This window comes from Apteryx mantelli, chromosome 1 (genome assembly GCF_036417845.1).
Source record: "Apteryx mantelli isolate bAptMan1 chromosome 1, bAptMan1.hap1, whole genome shotgun sequence".
Classification (NCBI taxonomy): domain Eukaryota; kingdom Metazoa; phylum Chordata; class Aves; order Apterygiformes; family Apterygidae; genus Apteryx; species Apteryx mantelli.
This window is the reverse complement of record NC_089978.1, coordinates 55,981,020-56,000,539: the sequence shown is the minus strand read 5'-3', so window position 1 is coordinate 56,000,539 and position 19,520 is coordinate 55,981,020. Positions and strand designations below refer to the sequence as shown.

At 43.6% G+C, this 19,520-nt stretch overlaps 1 long non-coding RNA gene across 1 annotated transcript; it reads right to left on the bottom strand.

Moving 5' to 3' along the window:
• Positions 1–9,326: 9,326 nt before the first annotated feature.
• Positions 9,327–16,360, bottom strand: LOC106491693 (uncharacterized). The gene is made up of 2 exons (XR_010883153.1): positions 16,309–16,360; positions 9,327–9,679 (listed from the first exon to the last, which is right to left on the bottom strand). It is a non-coding gene; the product is annotated as an uncharacterized lncRNA (long non-coding RNA).
• Between the last annotated feature and the right edge of the window lie 3,160 nt (positions 16,361–19,520).

Here is a 19,520-nt window from a genome sequence, read left to right as displayed (position 1 = left end):
GATGTCCTGCTACTAGGTCTTGGTTACGCTGACAGTTGCCTGGCTCTATTAGAAAGAGACTGTAGGAGAAACCTAGCTAAGGTCTCTGGTGACTGCTCAGGTCATCATCTATTGAGGTCAGATGTCTAAATCAGAAAATGAAGATGATGCCTCAAATAGCTTAACACAACTCAGGCAGGAGAAGAAAAGGGCATGTAAGTTGAATATTAGCATGGTGCTTAAACTCTGGCAGTTAGCACATGAAATGTCTTAGGCCATCCAAAAGCTTGTCACTAGTTTGAATCCCACCTTCATTCACAGGTCTCCCTAGTGTGTTCACACAAATTTATGAATGTTTTCTTCTATGTTTCTGTGTTTGTATTTTTCATTTTTCCATGTCAGCTTTGATCTGTTTCCAAGAGACTTGTCTTGCTTTGTTGTGATGGCTGCCTGTTGGAACAATTCTGTTTCTTCCTGCCTGACTTACTTTCTTTTTGATTTGTCTTTTATTTATTTATTTTGGGGTTTTGGGTATTTTTTGGTCATTGCTGTTCAGCAGCTCAGCACAACTGGAGATTATACTTACTGTTGCCTCCATGACACTTCAAATCTCTCGTGTTCTCATTTCCTCAGTAGCTTTCCTCATTGGTCAATGAAACATACATTCTGGATGACACACAGCAAAGCCTAACATATATTTAAACTTCAAGGGAAGATTGTATATACTGGGCCAGTTACCAAAAGATATATGGGGTGTTGCTGACTACCAGAATTTAAACCTTTGGCAGCTATTACATAATCTTTCATGCTGCATCAAAATTTCCTGAGCTAAAATTTAGGAATTATCACACAGAAAAATATCAACAGCTTACGTATGATCTTTTCTCCAGTGATATCCAGTGCTGAGTGGTGGATAACCTGGAGTTCTTATGAAGGCTCTTAGTGCAACATTATACCTGTTTCACGCTTCAGGATAAGAATACTAAGAAAATATTAACTCCTCCGGCATTTTCAAGACATAATTCTTGATTTTCTGATTCATTTTGTTCTAAGCACTGTTCCATGAGATTATGTACCCCCATCAAGATTTAACTGATCACAAAAGAATACCATATACAGTATTTCCTATCTGTATGTAGATTCAGGAGCTGGCATAAACCAGATGCAGTGTTTGGAAAGATCCCTATTAGTATTAGGGTGGCTTGATTAGAGGATTGGCATTTGACCAAAACAGAGAAAAAGCTAATAGCATGAATTTTAAACTGTTAAACATGTGTTTTGAAAGCTGCAGTTATATGACTGATTGTTTTCACTAAGATTTTAAAATAGTGAATATATTTTTAGATAATAATAATGCCTGTGTCATAGGCCATTTGCAAAGCAGAAAATAGTCAAATGAATTTTCATTATAAAATTATTCAAATGACTCTAAAAATTCAACTTTTAAACTTTTGCAAACATTATTTGCACCATGACAAAAAAGCAAGAAGTATTAGCCGCCTAAAATAAATGAATTTTTGTTCACCAGAACACAAGGGAATCTTGGTAATGAAAAAAGACGTCTGTATAGAACTCATTTTCCTGTCCTGTAGTTAATGGATTTATTAGCAGCTCCGTTTATTAAACATAAGGAGGTGAATTTTTAGCATGATGTGTGAGATTTCCAGTGATGCTAATGGGGGGTGAATGGCCATGCTGACGTGCACAAAGCAGTTTTTAAGATAATTTTACTTATATATACAAATGAACAATAAAACACAGAATAAAAATATCATGAGAAAAATTACCAAGCCGATAAGCTAAGTGAAAGAGGACGAGAGAGGTTGCCTGCACTGTTGCTGTATGAAAGCCAATTAATGCATAACAAATACAGCCACTGTCCACTCCATCTTTTTTCTGATGAGCTGGAGGGAAGGGGTAGAAGGTGGATACACACTCCTGTTGTCCAAACTGGGAATGAACGATTGGACAATACTGCTTTTCTCATTGTGAAGGTGGTGGTGGTGGGGGAATGAGTCTTTTCTACCACTATACCTCTGTCAATAGCTCAGATTAAGTTCTGTGGTCACTCAATTCAAGACTGTTTTCAGCTCACAGCCTTTCCTCCTCATTCCACCTGCCTTCTCTTCTCTCTTGATGTAGCTTGTTTATAGTTGTTCCTTCCTCATTTTGCCAGCGTAGCACTAAATCTTCTTGATACCAACGTTATTGAGAGTTCTTGGCATAGCAATTTCAAGCTGTGTCCTTAGCATGAACCTTTAATAAAACCAAGGGCTTTTATCAAGACAAAGGCTCCCTTCTCTTTTCCTTGCTCTTTGTCCTGCCTTCCATGATTGGAAACTTGGTGTATTCCCAAGTGACAACCTGGACTACCTGAGGATCAGACCCCTCTGACTCACTGCCTTGTGCCCAGCAGGTAAATGTAAATACAGCCTGAGAGATTACACAGTTCCATGATCCTTCTCTTAAGCACGTTCATTTTACAGCACAGTAGCCGAGAAATGAAATACAACTATATGCATCCTCCAGTCTATATGGCAGATATCTGTGTATGTAGAATCATGTTTTCCTGGATCAGAATCGGAAAAAAAAAAAAAAAAAAATTTCATACCATATACTCCCACACAGATCGTATAGGAAATAAAGAAAACGTTTCAGAGGCTTACTGGATTTTAGCATATTATTTCATGTAAGTCTGAGTAAAAATACCATAATATAGCCAATACTTACTATTTCCTGATATTAGTTGAGAAAACCTTTGATCACTGATAAGAATTCACTATAGGATGGAACGTGTGAACACTGCAAGCTGCGAATTTTAAAGCAAACTTTAGCTGGATCTTTTATGCTGTACAAGAGAAGGACCTGAGTTTTTCTATGAGATCTCATGAAACTCAGTCCTTCCCATGGTTAAGGCTGAAAAGGTATTTTTGAAGAGCTTGTTTTTATATGGTGAATGGTAAATAATCTTTTCTACTTCAGGCTAAACTAATAATGACTGAATTGTAGTGCTTTAAACATTGATTATCATTAATGAATATTTATAAAATACATCACAGCTTTTACTTAACTCCCACAAGTGTAAGATGTTCTATTTCTTTATAAAATCTATATTAGGAGCAATCTACAGGTGAGACTGCTTGTGAGTGGTGCTGACTTCTTTAATTTAGCTCAAAGTGTCAGTACAGAAGTAACAAAAAGTATCCATATATATTCATTTATGATGTATTAGTCCCTATGTGGCTACTGTTCACAGACTCATGAGCCGTTAAGCAGGAAACAGGTTTATATATACATATATATTTTTGATCAACAGCAAATAAAATCAGATTACCTAATAGCATAAAGTGATATAACATACCCTGATCAAAATGGGAAAGATGACTGTAGACATCTCATAGTTATAATTAGAGAAAAAATATGGAATTAAACTTAAATTAATCTGATTAAAATTAAATTTAAATAATCATTTATTGATTTATATATTTTAACAATTTTATTTGTCTATGTCAATACTTTTACTGAAAGTACTTTGACCTGGAGAACAAGTGAGTAATTTTCCATGGAAGCGAGTTCTAACACAAGTGTATCCAAGTGTAATTCTGTATGAATATAATTCCTGTTCTGTAAATTCAGTTGTAGTTGTATTATACAGTTTCTTTACTGAATGAAATATTGACTATAAACTGACATTTTCATTTAGTTTTTACTTAAATTCTCACTGAAGTCCAAATATATCCATTTTGAGGACTCAGCCACATCAGCCTTACATAAATATACAGAAGCAGCTGAGGATTTATGTCATGAAGCAATGAATATCTCTTGTAAGATAGGTAGTTCAGTAATTAAGATGCTTCCTTCTGATATAATATGACTTTAAGCATTGGAGTAGGTAGACAGCTATGAGAAGATTAAAAAAAAAAAAAGAGTCGTTAACCTGCATCTTGTTTGTTGAACAACAAATAAAAAAAAGTGTGCATTTTAAATGTTTTATTTTTTAACAAAATAAGTTACAATGTGCCCCAATAACAGCTCACTTGCTGCTACCTTTCCATGTGCTTTGCTGGCTTTTTTTACTGGTGGAGATGAAGAGCTGTTCAGGAGTGAACGCTACCCTCACATCCAGAGACTCCCTCCCATACATGCCACATTTGTTCACAACAAATTAGATTTTTACTATTGGCAGTGAATGGAGCAGAAGGAGGGCAAGTAGAGGAACATGAACTTTTATGGCCATAGGAAGGCAGTGTGGGTCCCAAAGCCCCTGTGGATGCTGCAGTTAGGCCATGATGTGAAAGGAAATGCTTTGCTTTTGGCTGTATCTCACCATATTTTAGTTCCTGAATTGCAGTGGGATCTATTGGCTGGGCTCTGAGATCCTGCTGGTTCTTGGATAAGTACATGGCCCTGTTCACACAGTTACGAATAAAGGTTTTTGATGTTCCTAAGAAAGGATCAAATAAAGGTTTTATGCTTGTTCAGCATGAAGCTTTAAATGCTGTATTTTACATCTGAATCATAATGGTATAAATGATTATTAGAATTTATATTCCCAACTAGGAAACTATCTAAAGACTATTCCTCTATCTGTATATACACTCAAACACATATATGTGTGCACATATATATGCAGGCCTGTGTGTTTATACATGCTTTTATATGTATATGCACATATATGTGTATATATATCTCATAGGTACATGTACAAAAATAGGCACATATCTCTATCTATCTATCTATCTGTCTATAAATATAAAAGATATCTATATCTTTTCTTCAGGTTACCTATCACAGAAGTAAAGAGATAACTGCCAGCAAATTATTGCAGAAACACTGGCTGCCTGAATACACTCAGAAGATCTATAATAAGAAGGCAACAGAGTTTCTTTAAAAGTATATATTCTAAATAGAAACTATACAGTATTAAATTACAAGAGCAGTTTACAGCTCCAGAAGGAGTTTAAATATCTTCACCATTTTGATCATTGTAAATTGAAGATTCAGGATTAAGCTAGTATGATTGTACAGGTTTAATTATTTACAAGGCAAGGTTACTGTAAAGGTTAACTAAGATCTACCTCCTTTGACTGAGAGGAAATATTTCCTGGGAAGTAGTTCAAGAGGTATTGTTGTTTCCTGCAAGAGCACTCAAGCATTTTAAATGTAGTGGTTTGACATAAAATAAAAGCTTTTTTTCTGATTTACATGAAAGCTTGATAATCATAAATATTACTCTGTCATTCATCAGCAACACAAGGAAGAGGGATGTGGCACTACTGGAGCAAGTCCAGTGAAGGCCCATGAAAATGATTAAGGGACTGGAGCATCTCTCATATGAGGAAATGTTGAGAGAGCTGGGACTGTTCAGCCTAGAGAAGAGAAGGCTGAGAGGAGATCTTATCAACGTGTGCAAGTATCTGAAGGGAGGGTGTCAAGAGGATGGGGCCAGACTCTTTTCAGTGGTGCCCAGTGACAGGACGCGAGGCAACGGGCACAAACTGAAACACAGGCAGTTCCATCTGAACATGAGGAAAAACTTCTTCTGTGATTCTGTGAAGACAGAACCAAATTATTTTAGTGTTTTAACTGGAACTTTCTATATCTGAGTCAAGGTACTTGCCATATGTCAGCCAGGCATTGGCTGATCCATTTTATGATTTTCTTAGTGATTAAAGTAGGCTGGTGAGACATGACCAAAGTAGATTTTTTGGCACTCCACGAGCAGGCAACAAGGCCGTATGTCAAATATACAGCTTTTCATCTTTGAATAAACTCATCCTCAAAGGTGACTTATTTCATAAAGAAAACAATAATTAAACATCTAATTATGTTGCTGGCTAACCTTCTGAATTGGCAGGAAAATTGCATTTTATTTAAAAATGATTTCCCCAGAACTTATAAGCATGTTAGAAAGAAAGTAGTCAGAAAATATTATTTGCAGAACATATTATCCACTACATGTAACATCTAAACTCTGAGTCACTTGTAAACATTCACTCAGACAGGATAATCAACACAATATTGGCTTCTGCAATCTATTTTTTTTTAATAATATGCCTCCCATGGAAAGCTGGTGTTGCAAGATAATGTACTGATGACATATTACTTCAAAGTTTGATTTCTGTTTAGAAAACACACAGCATCAGGGCAGATATCTATCTACATCACTTCATGCTTGTACAATATAGGTGTTTATACCTGAGTTGTCTAGATTCCCTTTATAATCAATACAGTGAGGTTAGCACTTTGCGAGTGGCATTAATTTATCTTGTTCTAGAAATATAATTTAGGATGAGATGAGCTGTGCCTTAGAATTGCCTAGTTCATTCTACTGAGACTGAAGAAGCGACATTTGATCAGAGAAATCTTACGTATGTTTCCATTTTTTCTTGTACTCTAATTATTTGTGAGTTTTGACATGCACCATTCAAGATGAAAAGCTGATATTTTTCTAACAACCAGTCCGATAACATCCAGGGTCTGTAGTTAAGTATTTCTGCAAAAGGATAGTCTCATACAGGGAAATGGAAGCTCCATCTGCTTCAATATATCAAGGTCCACCAGATACACACTCTTTAAGAGTGTACAAATAAATTTGGGCAGGGCCATTCAGACATAAGGCATGCCTGCAGATAAATCAGCCCTTGGTTGCCTCTGAGCAAAGATTTCTGTCCTCACATAGTTTCCAATTTACTTTAATCCCTTAGAAAATGTGTCACCTGTTGTCATTCCAGCAGGCTGCTGCTGCCCTACGATTCTTCCTTTCCTTCGGTGCTTTTACTCCGCTTGTTTGTTTGTTCGGAAATCCCTTTGCCTTGTCAGGATGATAAGGTTTTTGAGCGTGGTCTTTCCTGCTTCAGTAGAGGACTGTAAGAAATCTATGCAGAAAAATTCAGGTGGGACTGAGGGAAAAAGAAATGTGGTGTTACCAAGCCGCCTCTTCTCTTCCTAATTATCGTTCTCATAACCTGGATTTTGTTTCCTTCCATCTGTGGAAACAAATGAATGCAGAGGGCCTTCAACCTAATGGATATCCTTTCTTTCACAGGCAGGTTATATCTATGGTTGCCAGTCTCACTGCGAAAAATGTTTGGCCTCAGACTATTCACGAAGTTTCATTTATAATGTGTCTCCATGATTGGAACTTAACTAATGCCGTTTTTTCCACCTTAGGAAAATCCAACGTAGTTCCTCATCCTATTTCTGAATTGGTCTTCAATGCTCACAGGGGTAAAAATATGTATAAAACATTGCAGATGAATTGATACAACAGTTAAAGTTATCACTTATTGCTTATGTAAAAACAGCAGCTATGATTCAGAATATGCACAGCGTGGAAGCTTGTTAATTAGTTTTTTACATGGTATAAATCAGTACTTTAAGATCAGTATTTTAAGGCAAGCTAAAGAACTAACGCTAGAAATTCTAGATATGATAAACTGAGAGCGATAAAGTGAAGGAAAACAAAGCAAGCATATTTTTCATGATTACAAATGCATTTGAAGTAGCTACATTAAATATTATTTATATTTGGTCCCTGACATCATTAACGTTCTCATAATGCTGGGAAAAAAAAAAACCAACAAAAAACACCTCAAAAAATCTTCTAAGGCTCCTGAAAGAGTGATGGTGTGTGCTCATAATGAGGCACAGCATCCTGGTTGCAGGTGATGTTTATGCCTGAAAAAGTTCAGTCTCTTTTTTTGCCTCCATTTTGGAAGTTGCAAAAATTAGTTGCAAGTAAGTGTCTAACTACCTGAATATGTAACTCCAGTTTGTGATTCAGGGTATTTCTGAAAAAAAAAGTCTGTTTAAATTTGAAAAACGAAGCCTGATCTAAAAGTAAGTCTGGGAATGATACAAATTTTCTTTGATCAATAAAAAGAGCTACCATAATTAAACTGAAATCTATTGTGAAAAAAAGCAAATGGATTGAAACAGGTGACAGAAAAAGACAAGGAAGCAAAGGTGAAGTGTTTATTTAAAACAACAACAAAAAAATATTTTTGTCATAGCTGTTAATACTTTTACTATTTTTCTTGCATAGAACCAAGGGTAGGCTGCATGAAAAATAAGAAGGAAAAAAGTAGTTTTAAAGGCTGTTTTGGGTAAATGCTGTTTTCCTTAGTATATCATGTACTTTTCTCTTGGGTAAGAGTGAGGGTCGTGTAAAGTTACTTACTATCAGTTTTAATATATTTAAACTTTTTTTTTTTTTAACAATTGATATCTTTTCACACACATAATTCAAATTAACTTTAATTTGAAATTCTGTCTTGACAGAATAAATCTTTTAAAACCTCCCACACTTTGTCCAGGTTTGGTTTACACAAAGAAAGCATCATTTTGTTGCAGTGTTTGAGTTTTTGGACATAATATATTCACAAGAGAAAATTAAGATTTGAAAACAAAGCATTAGAACATGAAATTCTTGACACTTGCACACTTATTCCAGAATCACTATGAGAAAACAAGCTAAATTTTATCCCATTGGTTATTCTTACCACTTTCTGGTTAAAAACAAAACCAAACCAACCAAACAAACAAAACAGAGAAAGCAAGCCTCACCTTTTCAAGGGAAAGTGGCTGAATCACATTAGGTAAGTTCTTTTGCTGATCAAAACCAAAAACAAAGAGTCAGGAATAGAAAAGTAAACCATACTTATGAATGAAACTATTTTCCACTGTTATTTATTTTATCCTGTTCTTAAATAATACGTTGCAGCAATCACCAATTCTTTTTTGCTACTTAACCTTCAAATAATCTTTTCAGTCATAAATTTCAACATATAAAAGATGAGAGTTATACAATTTTAGGATTGTCATTAAAAACAGCAATAACAACAAACTTTTAGCATACTCTGAAAGAGGCATAAGCAATCTTCAGTTCCTGAAAGTGTTTCTATATAATCCCTTCTTTCTCATCTTTAAAGAACACAAAAATAGCAGTTGAGCAAACTTAACTGGGTGTATAAAGTTGCTTCCAAAGCCTAGAAAACATTTTAAGAGCCTTTCAGCTGCTGAACATATAACTCTCCAGTAGGATTATATTTTATCATTTCCGGGTATCCAAGGCTGACAAAATGAAATTGCTGCTATAATTCTAAGGCTCTTTTGAAGGAAGGTGATTGAAAACTTTTGTTACACAGTTTTAGGATCAACTGTTGACAAGTCAATTACTTTTTTACATTACATTATGCAGTATTAGTGCTATACGATGAGCTGAAAGTAAATCCTATTCTCATTTTCCATTTATTAGGGGGATAGTTGTTACCGTTCTCGTTCTTACCGAGGAGGCACGGGGCCTTCTCCCCAGGCCCCGGACCATCACCACACAGACACCAATATGAGGAGTGGCAAAATGGCGTTTAATGAAGCGTGTCCTACTCTTTTATAATGCTGTAAAGCCCCGCCTTCTTCTCCGGCAGCAGTGCTCCGCCCGTTACAACCTTCCCATGTTCCGCCCCGCAGTGCCTCCCTGCTCATCCTTTTTCCTCCACATCTCCCCCTCTCCCATCAACGTTGTTTCGTTATATCGAGCGGGACGCAACAAAACACGCGGAAGTGCGGCGTGTCTCGACGGGACCGCCATCGGGTGGTTCCTTGCATTAGTAGCTTCGTGAGCGGAGCTGTGTGCTGCCTCCCCTTCTTCTGAATCTTAACGCAGGCGATGTCCTTGTCTTCGTCGTTCAGGGAAAACCTTAAAGGCATAGGCGGGATTGCTCATTTCCAACAGACTATATTCCCCCCTCCCCAAAGCCCAGCCATTCCTCCAGAATTTCTCCTTCTTGTTGTCGAGCAATCCAGACGCGGCCCGCTACTTTCAGCAAGGCTGTCTTAACACAGCTCAGTACTATACACAGGCATAAGGCTATAACTATGAGGATTAACAAAATGCGCAAGCCTTCAGCAAGCAGTCCTGTTAGCCACGGTGGTAGATTGCCAACCAGGTTAGTTAGCCATTCGTCTAGAAACCCATGGTTCTGACGGATTTTGCTGGCATGTTCCTTCAACCACTGCAATTGTTTGTGAATTGATTCACCATGATTAGACAAATTCATGCAACCCATACCTTCAAAATCCTCACAACCATGGCCTTGGGCTAGTAGCAAATAATCAATTGCAGCTCTATTCTGCAGAATAGCATGTCGCAAACTACCTTGATCCTCTAATAGGCTCGCTATTATCTCAGTGGTGACGTTAGCCTGCTTCTCAGCCCAGCAAGCTAACCGGCCGATCTGGTTCAGAGCGTTGCCTGCCGCTGCTCCAGGCACGAAGAAGGCCAAAAACACTCTTTCAGTGGGATTGCGGAGGGAAACTTGATCATTACACTCAGGTGAGAGCCCTATGGCTGCTCGTTTACTGCGGACGGCGGTCTCATTCTCCGTGATATGTTTCCACCAATTTTGATCGGGTGCTAGTAATGTCAGCTTACCAAGATAACATGGACCACCCATTACCCTTTTTGGAATTCCCTGCCAGGCCCGGTCACCACATATCAAAAAGACGTCTGGTGGCAAGGCCTTTGGGGTACCATTGTTCCAAATTAAGTGCCCCTTTGTGGCCTCAGCCCCAAAGGCTCCCAGCCCCTGGCGGCTGGTGCCATTGGTGCCACAGAAGGAACCACGGTTTTGATAATCATAATAGACTGCTGTTGGAGTGACGTTCGTCCACCCTGTCCAGTTAAATAACCGGTAAGGGTGCATGCGTCCCCCAAAATATATACATGTTTGAGTCCAATTGCCTGATGTGTTTCCAATTCTCATAGACCCCAACAGGTTTAGCTCCTGTGGGTCCCATGGCAGCGTTCTGTTTAGGCCTGCAATGAGGGTGGCACTGCAGTTAGCAGTCGACAGACTGCCACTGCAGCTTCCCGTGCTGTACTCCTGGAAGCTGTTGACATTACAGCTGGGGACCCCTATTAAACAGGTTCTAAAAGGTTGGGTAGCGGAAGCTAGAGACAAACAGAAAGCGTGTTGCCCTGTCCTGTTCGCCCAGGTAACTCACATATTTTGCCTGGGCTCAATCTGGTAGAGAGCCATTACCACTGGGAACAGTATCCCCAGAATCAGGATCTTCGCCGTCTTGTTCAGTAGATGAGTCATAACGAGTCAAGACAGGCTTCACGTTCTTGCTGGGTACCTTCACTGGACCACGATCTGCAGAGACACATATATAACCTCGACCATTAAAAGCAATAGGGGCGGGCCCAATGCACCTTCCGAAGACGGGGGCAGTCTGCTGGTAGCACAGCCTATAGTTCAGGTGTCAGAGCTGTTTCAATGAGCTTCTATTTTGCGTAAAAGCGGCTTTACCCAGCGTGTGGGGACTCACCTCGCGGCCTCCGGGCCCCCTTCCGCGCTCGCGACCGCAGCATAACCTCTGCCCTGCGTTAGTAGTCTCCACCCGGTCTCCCATTCCCCCGTCGCGGGATTCTTGACCTGCACCTCGGGACCCTCCGTTGGGCTCGTCCCTCCCCAATGCTTTGCTACCGGTTCATGACTATTCTCCCCTTGGAGGTGATGGTTTAGGGCGTACAGTGCTTTTTGTAAAATTTCAGTTTGTTTCTCTTTGGGGATGGCTGAGTGCTCGGGGATGCCCTCCCCCTCTCCCAACACGTCAATTTTCTGTTTAAGAGTTCTGTTGGCTCTCTCGACTATGGCCTGCCCCGTGCTATTGTACGGTATGCCGTGGATTATTTTGATTCCCCATCGCTGCGCCCACCCTTCGGTGCTCGCCGATGTGAATGCGGATCCATTATCGGTTTTGATGGTCTGAGGTAGCCCCAGCACAGCTATAGCGTACGCCCAGTGCTTTTGGGCCGCTCGGCTCGTGGTTTTCCTGTGCTGCGTGGCTACGATCATGCCGCTGTATGTGTCCACCGTGACTGCCAGCCAGGGATCTGGTCGGAGCCTCTGACATAAGGTAAAGTCGGTCTGCCAGACTTGGTTCGCCATCAGGCCTCGGACGTTCGTCCCTCCCTCCTGCAAAGGCCGCCTGCAGCAGTACGGGCATGTGGCGACCACGCCTCTGGCTTCAGAGATGGGGATGTGGCAAGTCTTGGCCAGGGCTTTGGCTCCGACGTGCAGCCACTCATGGAGGTCCCTGGCCTCCCGCAGGGTCATCACTCTGCCGGCCGCCTTATCGGCTTCCGCGTTGCCTTCTTGATAGTAGCCCGGTATTTTGCTGTGGCTCCGGACATGCGTAATACAAACCGTGCCAGTCCGCGCCTGCAAGGCGTCTTCTAGCATTGTGGCGATCGGCGTGCCCGCCCAACCCTGCGTGGCCATTTGCCTCACCAGGTTGTACGTGAAGATGGAATCTGTGGTGATATTCAGGTGGTCATCAGGGAACATTCTCAAGGCCATCTCTACGGCCTTGGCTTCAAGGTACTGAACACTGACGTCTGCCGCTCGAAAGGTGGCCTCCTTCCATTCTCCATTCTCCTGCCAGGCGACGGCCGCTGTCTGGGTCTTTGAGGAGGCATCCGTGAAAACAGTGTTTCCCGGTTTCGGAGTAGGAAGCACTCGAGCAGGCCCGCCAACCTCTATGATGTCCAGGTGCCTCAACGGCTGGAGGTGTGGGAGGTGCTGGATTTCTCCTGGAAATCCTTCCATGGCCATTGCCATCGCCGCAGCGAAGGTCTCTGTCTGTGCATCGGTGCCCTTCTTGAAAGGCAGGGCAATCGCGTCCGGTTCACGTGCGAATGCAGAGATACATGTCTTCCGCCCCTTAGTGATCATTCGTGCTAAGAGGCTGGAATGCGGCACAAACGCTCCAGCCGGCCGCGTGGGCGTGACCCACCAGATCACTCGCATCCGCTCTGGTTGTCCTTGTCCGAGCACAGCCATGCCACCTTGCCGGTTCAGCACTGGGTAGAGCGTGATCTTATCAGCAGGGTCCCAGCGCTGCACCGATGGGTGGCTCAGCATCTCAGAGATGTTCTTCAGAGTCTGCTTGGCCTCTGCGGTCAGTCGCTTCTCCTCCCATGGGTTCCTGCCCTTCAGCATTTTGTACAGCGGTTGCATCTGGCTCGGTGTTATGGGCACCATATTCTGGAGCCACTGGAGGCTCCCCACTAGCGCCTGAGTGTCATGTAGGGTGCGGACGTCTGGGTTCAAAGTTATAGGCAGCGGCTTTATCTGCGAGTGTCCAATCTCCACCCCTAGGAACTTAATGCCTGGTCCCTTCTGGACCTTTGCTTCGTTTATCGCCAGCGAGGCTGCAGCCAAGCACCGCCTCAGGTCGGCTGCCATTTCCTGCAGCCCTTCTGCGCTGGGTGCTGCCATCAAGATATCATCCACGTAGTGGATCATGACCCCCGCCGCATGTTGTGTTCGTACCGGGGCTATTGCGTCGGCTACAACGCGTTGGCAAATTGCAGGTGAGTTCTTCATGCCCTGTGGGAGCACCGTCCATTGGTAGCGCCGCGCCGGCTCCTGCTTATTCACCGATGGGACTGTGAATGCGAATCTCTCCCTATCCCGTGAGTGCAGCGGGATAGAAAAGAAGCAATCTTTGATGTCTACTGCCATAGTCGGCCAATTCTCAGGAAGTGCCGTCAGCACCGGCAGTCCCGGTTGTAACTGTCCAAAGTCACACATCTGTTGATTGATCCGTCTCAGGTCATGTAATAGCCGGTAGCTGTCCTTAGTCTTTTTTAGGATCACGAAAATCGGAGAGTTCCAAGGGCTATTGCTGGGCTCTAGGTGCCCTTGCTCCAGTTCGCGAGCCACTATCTTCTGCGCCGCTTCCAATTTTTCTGAAGTCAGGGGCCACTGGTCAGTCCATATCGGGTCGTCACTTTTCCATTTTAAGGGTATAGCCCTGATCTCACTAGCGGCGGTCCCAGTGGCCCCCATCAAAAATTTCTGATCTTGATGTTGAGTTGGCTGAGCGCATCCCGGCCCAGTACCGGGTCAGCAATTTCGGTGACATAAGGTGTGATTGTCGCTTGTGTTGGCGTGCCATGCTGTTTTGCGTCAGGATCATGCAGGGTGAGTTTCAATGCGAACCGCGAGCGGTACGCCTTCGCGTTGCCTCCCACCCCGGTGAGACTTCTTCCCTGGTCCGTCGGCCAGTTTTTCGGCCACATGCGGAGAGGGATGCACGTGACATCAGCCCCAGTATCCACCAACATCTTTAGCTGTGTGTTCTGGGGATAGGCCCAGGGGTTCTCCAGGGTGACCATGGCCCCAGGCCGGTGGTTGCAGTCTAGTACCAGGGCCACTGTTCCGGGTTCTCGCCGGTCAAGCTCCCCCTCTCCTCTTGGGTATACATGGTGGCCGGGGCTTTTCTTTGGGGGCGGGGAGGGGTCCCCGACTGGCCTCCCCACCTCCCGTTTCCCGGCGCCATGCGGCGACACTCCCGTGCCCGGTGCCCCGGCCTGCCGCAGGCCCAGCATGTTATCTGCGGGGCATGGGTGGTGCTCGGACCCTGACGCGTCTTCGGACAGGCCGCCTTGATGTGGCCAAGCTGGCCGCATCCGAAGCATGTCTTTGATCGTACGACCGCGGCCTGTGCCGCCATGGCTGTGGCGACAACGGTTCGGATCTCTCTCACGGGCAACCGGTTCTGTTCTTCCAGCACGTACTTCATTAACTGGGTAGGCCCCAGGTCCCTCGGGGCTCGGCGAATGATCTCTTTTATGTCGTCATTGGCCTAATTCTTCAGGCACTCGAGCATCAGTGACGCCTTCACCGCTTCAGGGACTTCAGCGCTCTCAATGGCGGCATAGAGTCGATCGCAGAAGGCAGAGAACGATTCTGTCAGCCTCTGCTTTACTGCCACCCATGGGTCCGTCTTTGTCACCACGCGCGCTAAGTCTTCATATGCCGCGCGCGCTGCCGTTGTGATGGCTCGTATTTCACCGGCCGTCAGTAAGGCGGCCTGCTGTTGCGAAGTGGTCATGGCATTATCACTCCCCTTCAGGCGGTTCAGGGTCGACCCGTAAAGTGGATGATTCGGATCGCGAGTTCCCAGTGTCAATTCCTGATGCAATCGGCCAACCCACATGTCCTTGTATAGGAGAACTTGGGAGGGAGCCAGTACTGCGCGTGCTAGCATTCGGCAGTCGGAGGGGGTCAGGGATGCTGAGAACACCGTGTCTAGTGCTGCTTGTGTGTCCCGGTGTCTCAGGCCCTGCTCCGCAATACACTTCGATAGATGGTTCACTGCCTTCGGGTCGATGGGCGTCCATTCTATGAGCCCTCCGGGCGCCAGGCGTACCGGCAGCGCCGACGGCGTTTCAGGGGGTGCCGTGAGTTTAAGACCTCGTAACGTCACCACCCCCGCTGATAGTTGCCAATCTGGCAGGTATAACTCGGCTCGGGGCTTTTCGCCACTGGAATCGTCCTGGGATCGTGTGTCGGCCAGTCGCTGCAGCATCCGCTGCTGTTTTTGTACTTCTCTCTCCAGCCTCCGCAGGAGCCGCAGCGCCTGCTCTAGTCCTATCTCCACATCCTCCTCCACCTCCTCCGCTCTCACGCCTCCCTCGCGCTCCCCCCCCCGATAGACTTCTTGAAACCGCCTTGTAAGGCTGTCCATCTCATCCTCGCTCACCCGTTCGCTCCCACTGGCTCATCTCGTACTATCGAAGGTGACTCTCCTCCGCCCTCTTTCTCTGTCCCCGGCGCCATCTTTGGCCGCTGACTCGCCCTGATTCCAGCTCTTATCAGGTACCATGAGTGCCCCGGGGAGCCACTCATTCGGTGTTCGTATTCTCCCTCGCTCATTCTCTCGCTCATTCTCTCGCTCATTCTCTCGCTCATTCCCTCGCTCATTCCCTCGCTCATTCTCCCCCCTTTCTCCTTCCCCCTCGGGCTCACTGGGTGCGACAGGGCAAGGTTGTCCTGCTCTGTCTGCCTGTCGCAACTCGTCCCAGGGGTAGTGTGGTGGAGGGGCACGCGAAGCCTCTTCTCCCAGCCCGGCTGGCATCACCAAACCTCCGTCCCGTTGTTCCTCCCCTTGCTCTTCGACCCGCTCCTCTCCCCCCTCTGGCGCCGTCTCCTCCGCCGCTCCCTCTATCTCCGTCGACCCCACGCATATCCCACTCCCTCTAAGTGCCTCTCTAGCCGCCTTCCACGTCTCCCGTTCCTCCCTCACTCTCCGCAGGAGCATTCTTATCAGCCCCCACACCTTTAACTCCCTCGCGGATCCCCCGTTCATCGGGAACTCCGCCAGCGCTGCTGTGCATTGCAGCCACAGTTCCTCCCGCAGAATCTCCATAGGAGAAGTAATCACTCCCTCCTTCACGAGCCTCTCTACACACGCTCGTATCGCGCTCGCCTTCAGCGGCGCCCGCCATTCCTTGGCGCAGGCCATTACTACCTTACATATGGCCTCCATAGTTCCGGATCCGGATCCCTTCCTCACGCTCCCGGTGCCTACGCCAGCCGAGCCGCCTCCTCGGTATCACGTCGGGGTCACCACTTGTTACCGTTCTCGTTCTTACCGAGGAGGCACGGGGCCTTCTCCCCAGACCCCGGACCATCACCACACAGACACCAATATGAGGAGTGGCAAAATGGCATTTAATGAAGCGCGTCCTGCTCTTTTATAATGCTGTAAAGCCCCGCCTTCTTCTCCGGCAGCAGTGCTCCGCCCGTTACAACCTTCCCATGTTCCGCCCCGCAGTGCCTCCCTGCTCATCCTTTTTCCTCCACAGATAGTAAACATCAGACATGTTTGGATGTTTCCACAGTTCAAGGCATAAGTGGCTATACAGAAATACATTTTAATCAATCTTTACATTTTTTTCTTAGTTAGAAAAAGAGTTAAATGTGGCTGGAAATACAAAAAATACCTATCAGGATTCATAAATTGAAATAATGACAAAAATTGGAAAGAAACACTTACTAGCTGTCAGTATGAAGTGACCTTCTTAATTTGATAATTGGATGCTACTGTGATACACTTTTTGCTTTTGTAGCAGCAACTTTGTTATTTTTTGTATCTTCACATACCTTATCAAAAAAGCAACAAGTTTGGTTTCACTCTTACAAATATTGCTATAAATTTTGTGAAGATATTTTCCATTTGCTTGCTGTCTTTTATCTGACAGTATACCATCACTAAGGGGAAACTTCTTCCACCTGAAATACAGTAACTGTAACTGCAGTTATTGGTATCTTTTATGAGAAATGCAGATTCCTTTCTCTCCTTATTTCATAAAGTGCCAAGTCTTTTGTTCTTAGATAATGTAACATACAACTTTACACTGCAGTTATTATTATGCTCATGATGTATACGTGGCTATAACTTGACCAGCTTAACATGAATTCAGCCTTAGACTATGTGGCACAAACTACAGTATTACAGATAGGTTTTGGGAGAATTGATGATATTTTTCATTGTGAAGTTCAGCTTTAGGTGCCAAAAGCATGAACAAACAGGGTCATTCTACTTGCAGTTCTCTCAGGTAGCCTGAAATAATTCAGCTCTTTCTCTCCTCACTTTCTGATTTTTTATTTTTTTTTACAATATTTTAAAAGAATTTTAACACCTTCCAGTTTTAAGGGTTCTAAAGAAATGCACACCACTACTGCTCGAGCACTAGTTCTCAAACAACTGGTGGCTTGGGAAAATGAGACAGCTTTCAGCAAGGACAGCTCACATGCAGTTTTGAAGAAGTGTCGCAGGAGTGAGTACTCATATTATTCTCCCAGGAATTTCCATTTTTTACGTTAGTCTAAGGTTCTTCAGCCATAAAATTGTAGTCCTAGCAGAGGATCTGAAAGAAACTCCAGCCCAGCTTTGTTTGTAGGAGTCTTCCTCTTCAGTGCTCTTCTGAAAGTCATGCTGGCCTGCGCCTAAGCTCAAAAGAAACCCCTTCCTCTTTTTGTGTTCCACACACATCTCTGAAGCTCATCTTAATCTCTTCAGTAGCTCGGGACACACCATGAGCAGCTAATCTCTATAAGAACTAGAGTCCTCCTCTATTTATAGGTTACTGAGACTGAAATAAGATTTTCAGAGAGCTATGGAAAAACCTTCATAAAAAATTCTAAGCCACAATAAAAGAACCTGACTTGTAATATAACAAAGATCTATCCTGTAGTAGATCCGTGTATTTTGTACTCACTGAACCCTTCAGGCAAAACACAGAAGCCCACCTATGTGGTAATTTTTTACATAATCATCAACAGTTTTTTTTCTAGAAGTTTTATTCCTTTCATACACTTTCATTATTTTAAGGTTACAAATGTGAAATTAAGAGGTTAAGATTAATACCAGATTTTAACAGGCAAAATATTAAACCTAAATCTTTTTTTTTTTCTTTAAGGTGTGCTATCAAGTATTTTTCAAGATAGGAGAAAGGGAGAATTGCACAGTGCATTTTTACTAGAAAACCCTCTTTTTAGGTGAACTCCATATAAAAGTAAGATTTAATCATCAGTTACAATATCCTGAGTGTTGCTACATGAAGGTTTGATTGATTGAAGTTCCACCTCTCTGTGACAAATGAATTAAATAAGATTTGTGCCCTTAAAACACAGAACGTGCAGTCACCCCAAGGGACAGACTTTTATAAAAGATGGATGGTCATCCTAGCTGGTTGTATAAGGGTGCCCTCATCAGCCAAGACCTAGCTGAGCGCATAAAAAGGAAGAAGACTTAACAGCTGATAATTTGAAGTTCAATCCTTCAGCATACCTTGATTGCTTGGGCATACTGCTGCTGTCCAGGCAGAGTCCCACTGGCTCCTGTAGCAGTCACCCTCCATGTGAAGTAGGGTGGACTCCAAGCCATAGGCCCACTATCATATTATGAGGTCTGTGCTTCTTTGAAATCCACGGTTGTATTGCTCTCTAAAAGGCTATAACTACTAAAAGGGTAAGGCCAAGGGTATACCATGAACAAGCAGAACAGTTGTGGAGTACCCATAACATTTTTGGCTGGTAGATTTACATGTAAAGGTCAGAACAGATAGCAGAGAAGTTACCAAAATGAGCTGGGTAATAGAGGAGTAAAAACAGTAGTAGAAAAGAGGAAGGTTAAAAATATGAAGAAAGGTATTTCTCCCACAAAAAATGAGCCTCATAGTTTTGCTGTCTCAGACTGCACTGAATTGTGTGCCCAGAGGAAAAAGTTAAGATTTGATACTTCGTCTTAAAAAGAAAATAAAGAAAACAAGAGAAGGGTGAGAGCACATAAAAGAAGATAATCAGGTAAAGGAGAGACTGTGAGTGACCAGAGAATTTGGAGTAAACAGGCAGAAACAGCAGAAAGACAAGTGAAAACTGAGGACAGCTGTATCAACTTGTGAGTAACCAAGCAGAGAATTATTTTTACTCTGAGGGAATACTGGTCTTATTTTGCTCTCGCTGCCTATGTGACAAGTGGAAAATGAAAAGGAGAAAGATGAAGGGAGCTGAGATGCTAAGTGTTGTATATCCTGTTCTTGCTTATATTAAAGAAATAATAGGCTTTTGCCTTCTGTCAAAATATGTGTGCTGCTATTCCAGCTCTTGCAAGGTACTTATATTTAAATGCTGTCTCCAGTTCCCCCCAAATGCCCTGCTATATTCAACTTCTATGGT